At 45.8% G+C, this 19,891-nt stretch overlaps 1 pseudogene; it reads right to left on the minus strand.

Moving 5' to 3' along the window:
* Nucleotides 1–5,656, minus strand: part of LOC101317034 (calmodulin-binding transcription activator 1-like) — a 103,518-nt pseudogene extending 97,862 nt beyond the window's left edge.
* Between the last annotated feature and the right edge of the window lie 14,235 nt (nt 5,657–19,891).

A 19,891-nucleotide genomic window follows, 5' to 3' on the forward strand; every position in this document is an offset into this window, starting at 1 on the left:
CCCAAAGAAGTGTATCGTTATCAAGGCAAAGAAACAGAAAGAAGTTGGCTAAATGCAGCAAAAACAAAAATTTCCAAAATTCTACACGGGGAGGCCCAGGCGCCAAAAGGACACAGTGTTTCACCGAGGATGCTATCCAGTTACAAATACTACCATCACCCCTTACCTTGTGGCTTAAATCCCATTCCATCTCCCTACAAGGAGTAACACTGCCTCTTACTACAGGACAAAAAGAATGGTGGGCATCCCTCTTTACTGAATGACAGAAAGGCTATAAATACAGTAATCTACAATTTTTTATTATAATAACAATGAGAAGGGCAATAAACAAACCTTGTGGGAAGAAAGGGAGGTAGGATTTAAGTCACCTAGAACATCAAAAAGAAAAAAAAAGATCATGGTAAGTAATTCCAGAAGATACAGAACATTTTAGAAAATGATCTGTTATAATGGAAATACAACAGAAACACACATCACCTTGTCCCCACAGAAAATATTCAGTCACATATTCACACAGATAAAGGACAATGGCAAACCCCATACTACAACAATCTTAAACAAGAGCTCTTCTTAAGACTGAAACACTAGCAAAATTGGTTTCTACAGATATTGTAGAGGGGAAATCTGATTTAACATAGGAGGAAAAGAAAAAGTGCACTTCAGGTTAATTCTTTATCATTACTCTCATCATTAGGTACACCAAACCTACACCCCAAAATACTATAAGGCTATTTACCAAAATAAAGAAAAGACACAAATAACAGTACCAATAAAAAGTGTAAAGAATTAAAAGTCACATAATAAACAAAAGCAGTGATATGTATACCAGATACCTAGCCTAAGAATGGTCACTACAATTAGGCGTAAAATTTAGATATAACACTTCCTGGCAGCGAAAATGTACCAGCAGCACATACTGTCCTTACTAGCTGATAATATGAAATTTACCAGTTAATCATGAGAAAATGTGCTATCACTTCCTTCTAGAAAGGATGTATTTGATTTCACGTTCTATACCATCCCCACTATGCTGCTGTTCAGATGTTATACAAGGGCCCCAATCAACATATATCTAAATGACCTAGAAGTTATACCTAGACATTTAGGAAGAAGACTGACTACTTTTTCTACACACACACCCACACCCCCACACACCCCACACACAGTCTGAAGGAAGGCTGTTGAGTGCTTCTCCCAGTCTGCCCTCCACCCTCTCCACCACCCCGACTCCTGCAGGGACAGGGAAAAGCTCAATGGGATAGTACACTATTAGAGTTATCTCTTTGTAAGAGTACAATCCAAACAAGTTCAGAAAAGAATTCCTTACACGAATACATAAAAAGACAAGCACAAGATACGCAGCGATGTCATTTGCACTAAAAGGCTAACAAGACCCCTATGGTCTCAAGCAGTCACATAACCTGCCCCCCCACGCACACACAGATCCCTGCACGTAATACAAGCTCAGTGAATGAAGGTCTCCAGGATGAATGCACTCAGTGATGGGAACGTGGATGTAAAAACAACTTCTCTCCAAAAGGCCAAATGCAAAGGTCCCACAAAGGAGGCAATGCACACAACTAGGAGGGGAAAGGAAGAGAACATGAGAATCACCTTCTGTTGCTTTTTCCATAAGGAAATTAGAAAGAAGTACAACTGCACACAAAGATGTATTTCCCCAAAACTCAGGAAATGGGAAACGAAGAATGGCCCAGAGGAATGAGGAAGGGAAGAAATGTTAAGCTAGAAGATGGGCCAACTGAGAAGCAGCCAGAAAGAAATATAATCCCACCAGGCACAGGGGCCACACCCAGCATAAACAGAGAGCTAAAATAATGCCACCTGACTCTAAAGAATAGGTTATTTTAAGAGAAAAGCCTAAAAACTAAAGAAATGGAAAAATGTGGATAAGCAGGATATATAAAGATGTCTCAAAGAGGAGGCAAGAGCAACCCTACTGTTTGGAAAAGGAAAATCTGACCCAACCTGACCATGAGTACAGGTTGCCGCGAACACGTCAACATTCTGAATCCACTGAACAATGAGATGAAGAAACCCAACATTTCCCAGGCGCAGGATAAGTCAGGTCTTCAAAAAGGCCAGGGAAGAGATGTCCCGTGGGTCACCCAACCTTGTCCAGAAAGCTGGGGGTAAGGGGAGAGGGGGCTGCGGGCAGGGGAGAGTGATGCTCTAACAGAAAGATATAAAAAAGAAAAATCATTAAGAGAACAGAACCTGTCTACCTGACCGTGCACTGGAAAAGTAAGAGGAAAAAGCTGATCTCCAATAATCTACGGGGACAGGTGACACAGAAAGCACAACTGCATCAAACTCCAAGAAAGGAACATTAACTTTGCACACTAACCTCCAGTGTGTTCCTCTAACCTTTACCATTTTCGTTCTACTGCCCTCGGAATGGAGCACCCTGGTGGGCAGGGAAAATTCCAAAAGGCAGTCGGTGGTACAGGGAAGAGCAGGAGAGGATCCACCACTGGAAGAGAGAGGACTCTACTGGGAACACGCCAACATATACAGCAGATAGTCAACTCTTGTTTTCCCAGGGTCGTTAATACTACACCCTAAAAATACACAATTCCACCAACTGAATATAGATGCAGGCAGAATAGAAATAGCATAAAAACTTTAAAAAAAAAAAAAAGGAAATTGAGGTCAAAAGCACAACTTTCAGACAATGGGTATGATACCCACCGGATAACTCAATACTGACTGAGGGGCAAAGCCGTGAAGTCAACGACTCATGCTGAGCAATCCTCCAGGTAACCTTGCCCCGGACTCAGTAACCCAGGTAGAGAGTCTCCTGGCTAGAAAAGCGCTTCAAGGTCCAAAAGCGCAGTCTTGACAAAGCTTGTCGGGGAGGACGGGGCTCCACACTCGACCTGTCCCAAAGTAAGACTGGGCTGCTGAGTGAGGCACCCAACAACCATTCCAGCTATGGGAGGGAGGGGAGGGAGGGGCCCCAGAGCCAAGGGGAAATGGCCAAATACACAAACTGTGATGCTCAGAGAAAACCTGGAGAATCATCCCTCCCACCCTTCCACAAAGTGTCATAGGCCTTCCCAAAGGTAACTTTTCCTAATGTGCACAACCTCTCTCAATTATTTAAATGGTCAAAATAAAACAGTGACATATTTATGGCCATTCATTCCTAGTTCTGTCAGAGAAACACATATTCTTCTCACCTGCCCCTATCCTGTGCCCAAAATACATGAAATCTCTCTCTCCTACACGGCAGTAAAGAAGTCAAGATGGGAACTTTTCACCCCGTGAAGAACCAAGCAGAGAAGACCACCCCTAAATTCAGAATGCCTAAGTTTTGGCGCACATGGGCAAGCCCTCTACACTTTGTGTATTCAGGGACTTGGTGGACATTCAGGATGTCATTCTGCTTATTCAGTACAGTACAAATGACAAAGGAAAGAGCGGTTAAGAATTGGCCATTTATCAATGAGTCTTCTGATTCCTCTAAGCCTGAAGAGTTACCAACAACAGTGATACATAGCTATGTCCTTACACGTCAAGGTCCCCATATACACCCAAGATGTACAGAGAGTCATCTAACCCTTCCAACTTCCTGTGTATAAGTAAAGGATATGATTTCACATATAAATACATGCCTATGTGCATATATACATATAAACAAATGCATAGTATCATTTTTTGCCAAAAAGGAACCAGAGCAGCAAAAAAACAGAAAGCATCTAAATTTCCCCTTCACCTGGAACCTATAAGATTGAAAGAAATGTTTGCATCCCACGAGAGACAACACCAGGGCCCAAGGAAGGTTCTAGTACAACAAGGAGCACACTAGCAACCTCTTCCCGAATGGCATGTGGGCGACATGGGTGTCTACACTCCCTTTTCTGGATGGAAAGGCATATGGCTTCTTCTTACCCAGCCAACATGAATACAATTTAAGAAAATTAGAAAAAGTCAAGGTAACAGGCTCACTAAATATGGCTGACTGGGAAACAGAAGCCATAAGGAGGATATGAGTTCTCTTAAAAAAGAAATGGGAAGTTTATTTCCAGGGAAGGTTCAAAGTCTCTTGAATGTAGGATGTATGAAGTCTGGTTCTCACTGCACAGAAGACAGTAATCCGAACACCAAAAGCCAAGGGCACATGAACCTCTTTCGGGGGGGGGGAGGGTAGCGTCAACTGATGAATGCTGCCCCGACCTAAGAGCGAGAGTAAACTGGAAGCAAAAATAGACCCGTTTTCCTCAGACACAGGCCGTCACTGCCGGGACCCCGGCCCTATATCTGATGGGGCAACCACCCTCACCCAGACGAGAAACTCCAAGGAGAGAGACGTGTCAGGGGAGAGAGACAGATGGGGAAAGGAGCAGTGGAATGTCCAGTTCCTCCCAAAAGAGAGAGAGGGCAACTCAAAGGGTATTCAGGAAATGAGCTCACCCTAACCCAGGAAAGTGTGCGGAGAGCGTGCATAATCTGTAAGAAGTATGTGCTTTCCTATTTAGAAATGACTTCAGAGCTGCACAGGCCCCCACTATCCACTGGGTGAGAGAAGAAGAACATGGGGAGCCCGAGTCCCCTTGTCCTGACAAAAGGGTCAATAAATGGTGTGCAGAGGCCCCAAAAGATTCCACAGAGGATGAGAGGATGATACGGACCCCTCTGCCAAAGGAGGATCAGGGTCACAGAAGGTAAAGGGCAAGGGAATATGGAGATCATCACTTGCCACAGAAACGAAGACCCCACCCTCCTGGCTGCGAGGGGTGCAAGGGCAAGAGTAGGATGGGAGCGACTGCTGGGGGCGGGGATGCTGCGCAGGCCCCCTCCCAGGAACGGAAGGGGGAGGGGTCACACGAGGCCCTTCGGCCCGGGGACGCTCAGCAGGAGGGGGTCCCCCTGGTGGGGAGAAGCGCGGGGACCCCTCCGGCTCTGGGAGGCGCCCACGGGGCTCCAGGGTGAGGCTGGACAGAGACTGCCCGGCCCCGCCGCCGAGAACCAGGGACGGCGAGGCTAAGCGCCGGCGGTGCCCCGACAGGGACCGGTCCGGGGCAGCGGGGCGCGGGGCCGGAGGGGGCCTGAGGAGGATAAACTTTCCGCCCCGCGGCCCCCACCGGGCCCGGCGCGGGGGGCGGGGGCCGCGCCGGGCCCGGGAGCGGCGGGGATGCCCGGTCCGGGTGGGGGAGGCGCCGGCCCTCCCTCCGCGGCTCCTCCTCCTCGCTGGGCCCGGCCCCCGCCCGCCGGCCCCCCGCCCCTCCGGCCCCAGCCCGCCCCCGGGTGGGGGTGTGCGGCGCCGCGCTCCGCCGCCCCGCGTGTCACCTCAGGACCCGGCCGCGCTCCGCCCCCCCACCCACCGCCCCCTCCCCGGCCCGGGGCGCCCGCCCGCCGCCGCCGCCGCCGCGCCCCCGCGCTCCCGCCCGGCGCCGCCGATGCCCGGGATGTCCGGCGGGGCCGGGTCCCGCCGCCCGCCGCGCCACCCCCGGCCCCTCACGCTCCGGCTCTTACCTTCCGGCTTGTTTTCGGCAGCCATTTCCCCTCCGCGCGCCACATCCTCCTCCTCCTCGCGACCGGGACCCCGAGCGCGCGCCTCGTACCGCCGCCGCCGCCGCCGGCCCAGCCACCCCGCCGCCGCCGCGCACCCGCCCTGGCCCCGCCCCGCGGCCCACGCACTGAGCCCGTTGGGCCGCGCGGCTGCCACTCATCGCTCCCGCCACCAATCGTCCCGCACCAGGGGTCTCACTACTCTCCGGGAGGAGCGTCCTATCCATCCGGCCCATTGGCTAGTCACCACCCAACGGAATGAAAGGATTGGTCAAGAATCAACGCCCCCTCCCCACCCACTCCCAGGAAAGCCCGCCTTCCAGACCTAAACAAAGCTTTCCAGTGGCCAGAGCACGAAAGAACTGCCCAATCAGGAAGGGGCCGACACGGAATATTTCCTCGAGGCCGAGACGTGGCGTTTTGATTGGGCGTTACTACAGTGTTTCCCAGGCCGTCCAGACCAATCAAAGGGGGCTCCCGGAACTCGGGAGCGGCGAAGGGAAGCCCCGCCCCCGAGCGTGACCGTCATGAGGAAGGCGCTCGCTCATTGGCGCGTTGGGGCTTTTCCCGCGTGCTCCCGGGGCTGAAGGACGTTCCCGGGGAAGCCGCTGCCGGCGCGTGGGGTCCCGGTGGCAGTGGAGGACGCGGCGGAATCTCCGGGATCCCTCGGCCTGTCGCTTCCGGGGGGCAGCGAGGGCCGGGGGCCTCGGGGCTGGCGTCGGCCGGGCGCCGCGCTCGAGAGCCGGCCGGCCCTGGGGTCCGGGCGTCGCTGCGGGCGGTGGGGGAGGGGCGCGCCTCCGCCAGGTCCCGCCCCTTCCCCTCCCCCCTCACCGGCGCCCCGCCCCCTCGGCCCGCGCCGCCGCGGCCCCTCGAGCGGGTGCCTGGCCCGCTTGTGCCTGTCGTTGCCCGCCCCCGGTATGCTCCGTTGTCCCCTTTTCTAGAGGCTTAAAATACTGAAACTTTATTTTGGTCACGTTGGCCATGTGACCCGCAGAGCCGATGACTCATAGATGCCTGTCCCAGGATGAGGCCGCTGAGCAGAATCTTATAGAAACGTTAAACCTCGGCGAGCGTGCTCGGTGGGCGAGGCAGGCCAAGTTTGCTTCGGTCCTGGGCTCACATTCGTGGGTTTTCCGATCAAATATTTCGGCGTCCACCTCACTCACGCCCTGTGCGAGGTGGGGAGACAGCTGGGTTTCAGTCGCGGGGAGAGAGCTCAGAAGCGGGTTAGGATCCATCCTGGGGGGGAACAGAAACACCGCTGCAGCTTCTCTGGAAATCCGTCCACATCTAGTAAACCAGCACACACTGTACAGACAAGCCTAAAGCCAGATGAGATGGCAAAGATGAAAATGCCCCCTCCCAGAGAAATTCAGGAATTGTGCACGTGGGCAGGTAAGACCGGAAACAAAGGAGAGGGCTGAAATCTCCAAGTTTTAAGAAAAGGAAGAAAAGTTGAATGAAAAGCAGAGCTCCAGCCGCTCTGTGTGAATCTTGTACGGTTTGCAGTGAGAACCTTTCAGTCCTTTACATTTTGTTTTGTCCTTTGCTTCCCGTGGATGACAGCTAGCAGCAGCAGCGAAAGGTCCTCGTTTGAGTATTTTGGCACCACGATTGAGTGTCAAAGTGAATTTTGTGCCAGTCCTAAAAACATGTGTTCTTTTTCTCGTCTTCACAACTGAAAATTTCTTAAGTTTTTCAGAAGAAGTAAAGATGTCCCAAAAGAATGTTTTGTATTATACACTAATTCTTCAACAAACTTTCATTTTATGAGGGTCAAAAAATGCAAAATTTTAACAACTAGGATACAATATTTTATCAATTAGCATTCTTAATACCACCTATGTTGACGATCTGTGTGGTGAAACATATTCTTAAAAGTGCTGGTGGCATTGAAAATTAATGTAACCCTTTTTGAAAAGCAATTTTACAGTATGTATTAAAAGCCATAAAAAGTCTGCATCTTTTGACCCAGTAATCTTACTTCTGGGAATCTATTCTAAGGAAATAACACTAAATGCCAAAAAGCTATATGTGTGAAGGTATTCTTCACAGAATCACCGTATTTATTACAACAAAAAAAGAATTGTGCTAATGCTGGATGTTTAATAACTAAATTGTGTTGTATCTACACAATAGAACATCATGGTAGTCACAGACATTAAACACAGAAAGAAAAGTTTACCCGTTGCTAGGTGGGGGGAAAGAAGTTTTCAAAATTATGGCATCCACTTGTTACATATGATGTGATTCCAGGTAGAAAAAACTGCATTTTAAAAAAAGACTGATATAAAATACACCCAAGAAATGATATTTGGGGTATTGTGAGTGGTTTCTCTTATTGTCTCTCATATAATATAGCTATGCTGTTTTTATAATTAAAACATATACTTAAATTTAAAGATAATGTTATCCAGTGTGTACTGGAGACCAGACTCTGTTAGATCCTGAGGATGTAAGGTTGAATAAAGTTGAGTGTCTCCCTCCAAGGAGCTCACAGCCTAGCAGGGTGAACAGATGTGAACAACAGCAGGTCAAGGTGCAGTGGCGACACAGGAGAAGGTAATGAATATCACCTGGGCCTCAAGTGCAGCCAAACAGTGCTGCTCTTATCACTAACTTTTTTTGTTTTGGAAAATGAAGTTATAAAAAATATGATGTATGTTAACATGTAATGGGTTTCTATTTTTAATGAACTAATAATTTTTTTTTGTATTTCTATACAGCCCATACACAACAGATAAACAAAACAAAAGCTCTTTGGAGTCCTCAATTATTTTTATGAGTGTAGTGAATGTATCCTGAGACCAATGAGTTTGAAAGCCTCTGGGCTGCAGAATGAGATGTTTTTAGGTGGACTGGCTGGCTGGTGTCCTAGACCATTCCGGAGACTGTAACAAAGTACCAAGGATTGGGTGGCTTATAGCAACAGAAATTTACTCCCTCCAGTTCTGGAGGCTGGAAGTCGGAGATCAGGGAGCAGAGAGCAAACTGTCTCATGACTCTTAAAAGGACACTAACCCCATCATGGCACACCCCATCCCCCATGGCCTCATTTAATCCTAATCACCTCCTGAAGGCCCCACCTCCTAATACCATCACATGGAAGGTAAGGTTTCAACACATGAATCTGGGGGGAAACACAAACATTCAGTTCATAACAGCTGGTGTTTGCCTTTGCTTGGGAGGGTAACCAAGAGGTGGGTACTTCCAGTAAGGGAAGTGACCTGAGTTGCTAAAAGAGCCCAGTTGGAAAGCAGAGGAGTCAGAAGATGTGCTGGACGCCCCATTCCATCCTTTGAATCCTTGGCCATTTTGGCCCTAATGTTCTTCAAGGAAAGAATGTTACTGTCCAGGACCAGATGGACATAGGTAAATAGTGGGAATATTAAATGGTTACTTTTTACCTCAAACATATTTGTAAAAGAGCTTTGTTTCCTGGTCAGCTTTCTGAAGTAATTAAAGTGACTATTGTTACTGCTGATGATAATAATAAAAGTGCTTGGACTTGCTTCCTTAAACTCAAGGTACCGAAGCTCCATGTTACTGGGTTGAGAGACGAAAGCAAGGACTGAACTGAACCCATTTGAGAGCTCAAAGACTCCTAAAAGGGAAACTCACCAACACAGGTCAAGAAAGAAAGAATTATTCTATTTGTGTCTTCCTTAGCTTAGAAAGGTAATGATGATATCCAAAAGTCCTGCTTCCAATAAGTTTCTCCCCTTGCCTTTCCTTTAAGTAATTTTTTAAATTTCGAGATCACTGTAGATTTGCATGCCATTATAGGAAATAATACAGAGAGATCCTTTGTCCCCTCGCCTTTACAAGATAAAAAATAATGAAAACTTGTGAGCTTCTGAGAACAAACCTTTCACTAATATTCCTTGTTTTCCCTATCCTGCAAACACTCATCTTCCCTCCTCCCCCCATGTCCATTCAGCAGTTCTGGCAACCATTGCAATCTCGGAATACCTACCATCAGTATACAAGAGTAAAGACTTGTCTGATACCCCAAATATAAGGAGATCTACGCCTAGTAGACCTGAATTTCAGCTCACTTGAAATATAATTTGAACATAAAAGGCCCGATTTGCGGACCAGTAATCTGCTGAAATTTTGAAATGAATAAGTCGTTTCCCTTGTTCAGTATTTACTGAAGTGTAGTAAGGCAGAATGGACAGTAGTCTAAGGACAAACCACACCACTAATGGCTGTTTTGTTTTCCTTTTAATATTAAAAGCCAGAACAGGGACTTCCCTGGCGGTTCAGTGGTTAAGACTTCACCTTCTGGTGCAGGGGGTGCGGGTTCAATCCCTGGTTGGGGAGCTAAGATCCCACATGCCTTGAGGCCAAAAAACAAAAAAACATAGAACAGAAGTAATATTGTAACAAACTCAATAAAGACTTTAAAAATGGTACACATCAAAAAAAACTTTTAAAAAAATAATAATTAGGGCTTCCCTGGTGGCGCAGTGGTTGAGAGTCCGCCTGCCGATGCAGGGGACACGGGTTCGTGCCCCGGTCGGGGAAGATCCCACGTGCCACGGAGCGGCTGGCCCCGTGAGCCGTCGCCGCTGAGCCTGCGTGTCCGGAGCCTGTGCTCCGCAACGGGAGAGGCCACAGCAGTGAGAGGCCCTCGTACCGCAAAAAAAAATAATAATAATAATAATTTTAAAAAATACTAGAACAGCACATTATCCATCGCAATAGGAGTTTCAAGAGATGTTTTTAATAGAATACTACTCAGCCATGAAAAGGAATGAAATAATGCCATTTACTGCAACATGGATGGAACTAGAGATGATCATACTAAGAGAAATAAGTGAGAAAGAGAAAGACAAATATATGATGTCACTTATATGTCAAATCTACAGTATGACACAAATGAATGTATCTAGGAAACAGAAAGAGATTCACAGACATAGAGAACAGACTTGTGGTTGCCCAGGGGGAGGAGGGGTGAGGATGAGATGGAATGGGAATTTGGAGTTAGCAGGTGCAAACTATTATATATAGAATGGATAAACAACAGGTCGTACTGTATAGAGAGGGAGCTGCATTCAATATCCTGTGATAAACCACAATGGAAAAGAATATAAAAAAAGAAATGTATATATATGTATAACTGAATCACTTTGCTGTACAGCAGAAATTAACACAACATTGTAAATCAACTATACTTCAGTAGAAAAGGAGATGTTGTTTAAACAATCATAAAATCTTTCCACATCACCCAACTATTGCATACAACATACCTGAGTGCACCCGCTCTCCAGGGACCCTCCCTGGAGTTATAGCTAAACACCTTTGATAGAATGTATCTCACCTCCATACCCTAATAAAGAGTCAACCCAGTTTTTCCTAGACTTTCCCTTTAAAACTGGAGTGTTTCCCCTCCTTCTTGAGTCTTCTGGTATGAGAGCCGGATAGTTTCTTTTATTCAATCCAAACTCAGGACCAAAGAAATGCCTTTTTTTTTTTTTTCTAAAGAGGGAAAATGCTAAAGAGATGGGGCTTTGCTGGTTCGGATGGGCGCTTCATGACTTCCAAAGTTAACAGATCTAGGAGACCAGCAAGACAGTGGACTCGGAAACTAGACTGCCTGGGTTCACATCATGACTCTTGTTCACCAGCTGTGTGACTTCCAGCAAGTTCCTTCACCTCTCTGAGATTTCCTAACCAGAAAATGGAGATAATAACAGTACCAACCTCAGACAATTGTAAGAATTAGTTGATCTTTGTTAAGAACTTAGAATAATGCCTTGAACTTTGTTAACACTATATATGTATTTATTACATAAAATAAAAATACCTCTGGCCAGAAAAAGAAAAAACAGATCTAGGAGACCAGGATGCCACCTCTGATTCCTGGGACCCAGAGAGACATCAGTGGAGCCCCAAAATCTCTATAGAACAAGGACTTGGGGAGAGCAGTGTGATTGGAGGGAGGGGGCAAGAGGACTTCAGCATATGCACAGCGGGGCCCAGCTTGCACATCCATTGTCTGTTTATCTGGGGTGCTTCCAGGAGGCTGAGGGGGATGGTAAGGTTGCTGAAGTCACCCCCAGCTACCACTGAAGACTGGTGAGACCATGTGGAGGGCTCACATGTTTGTTTTCTCTGTTTTCTCGCTTATTTGCTGCAACACGTTCCAATGTAATTTATGTCGACTCTCGGTCTCCCAGGGAAACTTTGTTTAGTTGTTGCAAGTAAAATGACCTGTCAAAACACCTGAAGGGAAAAGCTGCCACTCTATCAAAGACTATCAATAGTTTTCTTTGGCAGTCACGGAGAAGCCAGTGCCCAAGAAGAATCAGACCGATGCTGTCTACCCTAGAAAATAAGAAAGGTGTAGACTCAGAGGCATTTCCTTGTCATTAGCTTTTCTGTTTTTCAAACGAAGTGAGCAATGTATTTTTCTTTGTGTATTAATCTGTGGCATATTACACAGCCGTTAAAAAGATGGGGGTAAATCAATGTGTGCTGTTATGGAAGGTTCTTCAGCTTAAATGTGTCACTGAAAAAAAAAGAAAGGCACAGGTTATAATGTATACTATTCTTGTGTATGTATAGATACAACGTTCATTGCATATATAGATATTCTTGTATATACAGAAAAAGTTTCTGGAAGAATAACAAGAAATGTATTGCCTGTAGTTGCCTTTGAGGGTGGAACAGAAAATAAAATAAGGCTTACTCTTCGTTTGATATGGTTTAAATATTTTTGCCAGGTACATTCATCCAACAAATATTTATTGGGTGCCTCCCATGTACCAGATACTGGTTCTAGGTGCTGGGGATACAACAGTGAACAAAACAGACAAAAATCCTGCTCTCCTGGAGCTGATATGGAAGTGGGAGAGACGTGATAAACAAGCAAATGTATGATCGCAGGTTAGAGAAGGATAAATACTGGGAAAAAACATAGAAGGAGAGGGTGGAGGGATGAAGGTGCTGCTTTAGATAAGGTGAGGTCTCAGGCCTGAAGGAATTGAGGAGAGCCAGGCAGTTATGTGGGGGAGGAATATTCTGGGCAGAGGGAACAGCAAGCGCAAAAGCCCTGGGGCAGATGCACACTCGGGGTGTTGTAGGAACTGTGATGAAACCACTCAGAAGGAGCTCTGGAACAAGAATCCAAAGAGGAATCTAAAGCCAGTTCACACAGGACTTTGAATTCCACGGTCCCAGAAAGCTGATGGAGGGTATTGAGCTGAGAGTATTATCTCAGCGGTGCTGTAAAAGTATCCCCCTGCCATGATGTGCAGAATATCCTACAATGGAGCAAGAGCGGAAGCAGAGAGACTTGTTGGGAGACTCTTGCAGTCATCAAGACTTGATGGTGGCTTAAACAAGGTGCATTCATTTCCTGTGGCAGCAGTAACAAGTTACCTTAGTGGCTTCAAACAACGTTAAGTTTCTTCTCTCACAGTTCTGGAGGCCAGAGTTCCAAAAGTCAGTTTCACTGAGCCAAAATCAAGGTGTTGGCAGTGCTGTGCTCTCTCCGGAGGCTCCAGGGAATAACCGTTCTTTGCCTCTTCCAGCTTCTAGTGCCTGCCAACCATCCTCGGCTTGTGGCCGCCACGCCCATCTTTGAGGCCAGCATCAAATCTCTGTCTGCCCCATCTTCACATTGCCCTCTCCTGTGTGTGTGTGTTCCAAATCTCCCTCTGCGTCTCTCTTATAAGGACGTTTGTGATGGCATTTAGAGACCACCCAGGTAATCCTGGATCATCTGCCTCATCTCAAGACCCTTAACTTGATCACATCTGCAAAGACTTTTTCCAAATAAGGTCACAGTTACAGGTTCCAGGGATCATGACCTGATATCTTTGGGGGCCATCATTCAGTCCAACATACCAGGGCGGGGCAAATTTTTTTCGGTAAAGGACCAGGTAGTAAATATTTAAGCTTTGCAGACCCTATGGTCTCTGTCACAACTACTCAACTGTCACAACTGCCATTGCAGTGCAAAAGCAACCATGGACAATATGGAAATAAAGAGGTATGCCTATGTCCCAAAAGAACTTTACAAAAACCAGCCACAGGTCTTAGACCAAAGTGGACGTCCTAAGAGGTACGTGGATTTGGAATATGTACTGAAGGTAGAGATATTGCCCAGCTTTTGCTGATGAATTGGAAGTGAATTATTTAAGAAAGAAATGCTTTGGGCCAAGGTTTCACTCTTAGAATTTTGCCTGAGCGGCTGAGTTAATAGTGTTGCCACTTAAAGACAGGGACAGAGCAAGTTAAGGATAAGAATTCCATTTAGGACTTTTAAATTCTGAAATGTCTATTACATATCCAAGTGGAGATATCAAGAAGGCAACTGGATATATGCATCTGAGGCCCAGAGAGGTTGTGGCTAAGAGATACAAAATTGATGAGTAACCAGCATTCAATGGCATCTACAACTATGGAACATGATAAGGTTTCCTAGGGGAGGGAGTGTAATTCACTCTTTTACTCAATGATAATTTTCAAAAAAATTTTAAAATCATGAAATAAAGTGAATATGTACGGAGAGTTTTCTTTAGCTCTTTAATTAATGAGGGAACTAGTAAGGCGTTGAAACTGGTTCAAAGGAGAATTTGAAGAACACAGGTATATTCGTAGACAAGGAAGAATGCTTGCTAAAAGATGCAAAGTTCATTCACATCCTACAGGGCAATGAAGTGTCATATTTGGGGTTATCTTTCCTGTAGGACAAAAATTAATTACATCCATGGGCAAGAATCATTTGCATTACTCTCAGGTTTCTACTTCTGCTGAGTCCATAGAAAGGAGTTAAAGGTGCTTGTTCCTGGAGAATCAGCTCCTCCCCAGAGGGTCCACTAGGCAATGCCCAACACTGTGCTGAAAGGATGCTCTTCGTTTCCAAATCACAGGCAAATTTTTCCGGACATTCTCATTCAGCATTTTTAAAATTTATTTTACTGAAGTATAGTTGAGGGACTTCCCTGGTGGTCCAGTGGGTGGGACTCTGTGCTCCCAATGCAGGGGGCCTGGGTTTGATACCTGGTTGGGGAACTAGATCCCACACGCATATTGCAACTAAGTCCACATGCCTCAGCTAAGATCCCACGTTCCACATCTGGGACCCAGTGCAGCCAAAATAAATAAATAAATAAATTTTTTAAAAGAAAGAAGTATAGTTGATTTACAATGTTGTGTTACTTTCTGCTGTACCACAAAGTGATTCATTTATACATACATATATTCTTTTTCATATTCTTTTCCATTTTGGTTTATCACAGGATACCGAATATAGTTCCCTGTGCTATGCACAAGGACCTTGTTTTTTATCCATTCTCTGTATGATGATTTGCATCTGCTGACCCCAGACTCCCACTCCATCCCTCCCCCATGCCTCCTCCCCCTTGGCAACTACAAGTCTGTTCTCTGTGTCTGTGAGTCTGTTTCTGTTTTGTAGATAAGTTCATTCGTGTCATATTTTAGATTCCACATGTAAGTGATATCATATGGTATTTGTCTTTCTCTTTCTGACTCATTTTACTTAGTATGATCATCTCTAGTTTTTTACTTAGTATGATCATCTCTAGTTCCATCCATGTTGCTGCAAATGGCATGATTTCATTCTTTTTAATGGCTGAGTAGTATTCCTGTGTGTGTGTGTGTGTGTGTGTGTGTGTATACCACATCTGCTTTATCCATTCATCTGTCAATGGACATTTAGGTTGCTTCCACGTCTTGGTTATTATAGATAGTGCTGCTATGAACATAGGGGTGCATGTATCTTTTTGAGTTATAGTTTTGTCCGGCTATATGCCCAGTAGTGGGGTTGCTGGATCATATGGTAGTTCTATTTTTAGTTATTTGAGGAACCTCCATGCTGTTCTCCATAGTGGCTGCATCATTCGGCATTTATGCAGCATCTACTAAGGGACAGGCACCCCTCTGTGAAATCAGAGTACATCACTGAACAAAACCCAGATCCCAGGTCTCTTGGTGCTTATCTTCAGGAGACAATAAACATAATAAAGAAATAAATTCAGGGCTTCCCTGGTGGCACAGTGGTTGAGAGTCTGCCTGCCGATGCAGGGGACACGGGTTCATGCCCCGGTCCGGGAAGATCCCACATGCCGCGGAGCGGCTGGGCCCGTGAGCCATGGCCGCTGAGCCTGCGCGTCCGGAGCCTGTGCTCCGCAACGGGAGAGGCCACAGCAGTGAGAGGCCCGCGTACCGCAAAAAAAAAAAAAAAAGAAAGAAAAAAGAAATTGACATTTCTACCAAGACTCGAAAGAGGTGAGGGGGTTAGCCCTGTGGATATAGAAGAGAAAAATGCTGAAAATATAAAAAGAGTTTGGAATTTTTAAAAAAAGGTTAATTTTGTTTTTAATTGGTGAAAAAAAGCAGTAAAATTGGAATCATAGGTTGAGTCAAAACATTTTGTTTTCCTCCCTACGACTCATTCTTTCAAATTCTAAGCAGACAGATGCTGTGAGTACGAGATAAATGTGAAATCAGAAGAATAATTTTGTCCTGATCTTTTCCCCTTTCAGAAGGAAAATTGGCTCTTCGTTTTTATTGGAGGAGAGATCCATCTGCCTCACTCTCCCACCCACAAAGAATCAGACTACATGTGTGACAATACTTAAAGGAAAATGAACATTTTAGTAGTAAATAGCAATTCAGTAATAGGTTTCTTTAAAGAGAATATCTGCTAGTTAATGAAAGTGCCGCTCTGGAGTAGATGTGGAACTCCTGATCTGATTTCCAAAACTCTGCTGCAGTCAACGTGGGAAAATTAAGTTTTGTTTCTCTGCTGCTTATTTGGAGAGAAAGGGGGGCTGGGATTATTTCCATTTTAATTCAAACCGTGTAACGCAGAGCCTTAAGACTTGTGCAAAGATTTCTCAAAGCACAGTTTTCTTCAGTGACAAAAGATTTCTTTCTTTTTTCATCTTGTCAAGCATAATCACTCACAGATAAAGTCAATTTGCTCTTCTTGCCTTCACGTTGGGCTATTTCCTTTTACCAGCTGACTAACGTTTTCTAGGGCAGGTTGGAATTAATCATTCAGCATCCTGAGATTTTTCAGGCCAGCCAGGGCTGAGGATTAGAAACAATAAAACCAGGGTTTGCCTTCTAACAGAAGACCTCACACGTGGCCAGGTGTCGACCTGAGACCACCTGAGTTTGGGAAATTTTAACCAAACAGCCCAACCTTGATTCTTCAGGTCTGGGAAAATGTGTTCATTTGTTACCCTAACTAGAAGTCATTTGTACTAATGATTCCAGAACTAGTGACCGTTTTCTGCTTTCCCAAGAGGCCCCACCATCAAATGCAAGCACACTTCATTGTTTTTAATCTCTGAATCCCCTTGGGCCTTCTAGGGAATTCGCTGAAAATCCCAAACCCTCCTTGCGTTTTCACCCCTGTGGCTCGAAACCCTGAGTGTTGATTCTTCATTGGGCATCTTCAAGTGACCCGAAACACCATGTTCTTTCCACCAGGGTGGTGTCTTAATTGGCCCCTTCTGCAGAGCCAGCCTCCATCTGCCTGTGCTTCTAAAAACAACGGGCCCTCTTGTCCTTCTCACATCTGGTGCTTCAAGACCAAAAGTCAGAGTGCGGGCCCCAGCACACGGGAGCAGCAGGCTGGGACCAGCCAGCGCTTTTAGGCTGGTTGGACAGGGCTCTGGAACAAATGTCAAGGGATATTTGCTGCAAAGAGGCTCCAGAAATAATGTAAAATTGTTCTGTCCTTTTAAAAATGGAAAATGCCTTGGCAGGGTGATATATTATCTGCCTGGCTGCATTTTCTCTCTGTCTCCGTCAAGGCTTGAAAAGTACTGGTACCTCTGCCTTTTCAAGCGGAGCTCAGTGTGACTGGACCACATCTAATGCCTCTACGATGCAAATGAAGATTGAAACTGTTGTTTCCTTTGATGTGTGTGACTAAATGCTTAAAGAGGATATTTTCTTTTCGATCCTCCAGTGGATAGAGCCTCTTTAAAAATACCTGTTGGCTCCCTCTTCCCATTGGCAATGGAAGTGATTCCTGCGCTGGAGTCTGGGTACCGTCATGATGAATGCCTTGCTCTGGGAAGGATCCCCTGCCCATGTTTGCGATGATTGTTGAAGTCCTAGAGGGAATTAAGAAGCGTGGAAGGCACATTAATGATGGGTACCTGCAATGAACCACTCAGGCTCGCCTGAGAAAGTCCGGAGAGCACATTCTGAGAGCAAAGTTGGGGAGGCAGATGAGTCACGGCCAGATTCTCTAGCTCTTTCTGGCACCCAGTAGCATAAAGGACCGGGGAAGCAGGTGGAGCTGCTGATGGAGAGAGAAGCCAACCCACACGCTGGTCATTCCGTCTCCCCCCTCATCTTCCCTGCCAAGAGGGGATCTGATCCTAAACAGCGCCGGTAGCATCCAGGCTCTTCGCTGAATCTGGGTGGTCTCTGGAAACACACAAACGCAGGCAAGGAAATCAATAACTCTGAGCGCCGTCACAGTCGTCAGCCTGCAAATCGGCTGTGCTGGGCATTTTGAACCACTTTCATAATGAAGAGAAGCATAATTAGAATCCACCTCTGTTCCTTTTTCTTGCACGTCCATGTCAGCAAGGCAATCTACAAACAAAGCTTATGTTTAAAAGCAAAAGCACACAAACAAACATTTGGAACTTGTGATTTGGATCGTTTAATTTACTTTTAATGTCTCTTCTTTCCCCCTTTTCTCTAGTAAATGTTCGCAGTGTCTCACCTGGAGAAGACAGTGGAGAGCAGGTCATTTTGGACATGGTAGCTCCAGGATAACAGGGACTTTGCCACAGGTACTGCTGTGTGCCTGACACCTAGATTGGACCAGGCACAGGACACTGTGCAGTAAATACTGAATGAATGAATGAATGAGTGAGTGAGTGAACACTCAGCCCGGCCCTATCCAAAGGAACCAAGTCGTTGCAGAGGCAGGAAATTCACATAGAGGAGAAGACAGCCCTTGAATGGATGCTGTATTCATCTGCTCAGGCTGTGATAACAAAGTACCACGGACAGGGTGGTACATTCCTCTACACCCAAGCATTCACGGTGTCTCTCTTGTGTGTCCAGATTTCCTCTCCTTATGAGGACAACAGTTATATTGAATCAGGGCCCACCCTAATGACCTCATTTTAACATCATCACCTTTTCTGAAGCCCTACCTCCAAATATAATCACGTTCTGAGGTACCCGGCATTAGGACTTCAGGAAACGAATTTCAGGGGAGCACAATTTAGCCCATAACTTACATGGGCTATTCTCACACTAACATTCAACACTTCGGTGCTTCTTAAAAGAGCATTGGTCCCATTTCCTGCCATATTAACTAAGACTACATTTCCCAGGTCTTTCATCCCACACTCAGCAAAACACGTTATACAAGTATCCCTTCAATGTAAACCCGGGTGCACTTTGTCTTTTAAGATCCTGGTTTTCTATCAGCTTTCATCTGTGTCCTGAGAGGCAGTAGGGCATGTTCTCAGGTGCTGGTGCCCTCCTGCCTGTGCCCTCACCTGGGGCAGGTCACGCAACATTGCTGGGCCCCAGTCACCTCATCTTCAGAAAAGGCTTAGTAATCCCTGCCCTGCCTGCCTCATAGCATCACTGTGATGGTCCCACGATGTCATGTTTCCATGTTAAACTGGGTGCACGTGCCTGCAGAGGGGTATAAATCTCTGAATACACAAACGCATCTTTCTAGAGCAACTGTTTCAAAATATGATCTTTATATTAAAATAAGCACAGATGCACTAGGAAGCAGAATGGAAAATTGGTGTGAAAGGCAAATAAAACTGAAGGTTTCAAATAAATCGTGTCCTTGTTGCCACCTAGACATTTCTGCCACCCCAAGTACTTGGGTAAGAACAGTTTCAGCGGTGCTGGTTATGCCCGTGAAGATATATGAGGCTGCCCTCCATGCATCAATATGGAACAATTGTTGAGATATATTAAAAAGTGAAAAAATCCAGGTGCAGAACAAGGTGATCCCATTTGTTTAAAAAAGAAAGATGTGGGGGGGGGGGGCGCATTTATAAACGCATGTGAATGCCGAGCGCACTTCGGAGTGATACCCAGGAAAGTGGTGACAGGGGGTTACCTCTGAGATAAAGACCTGGGGTCCGGAGACAGGGGTGGGAAGAAGGCTTCTCATCATAAACCCTATCTGATTTTTTTAACATATACATGCTACCTATTTTTAAAACACATTGGGTTTTTTTTTCAATAAGTTATTTTATTAATTAAGTAAAACTCAGAAAGTCAGTGGGAGTAGCAATACATTTGGCAGGGCAGTTACAAATAAAAACACATTGTTTTTAAAAGCAGCAATTCCGCTTTTAAAACGAATTCACGG

Source organism: Tursiops truncatus, chromosome 1 (genome assembly GCF_011762595.2).
Source record: "Tursiops truncatus isolate mTurTru1 chromosome 1, mTurTru1.mat.Y, whole genome shotgun sequence".
NCBI lineage: Eukaryota > Metazoa > Chordata > Mammalia > Artiodactyla > Delphinidae > Tursiops > Tursiops truncatus.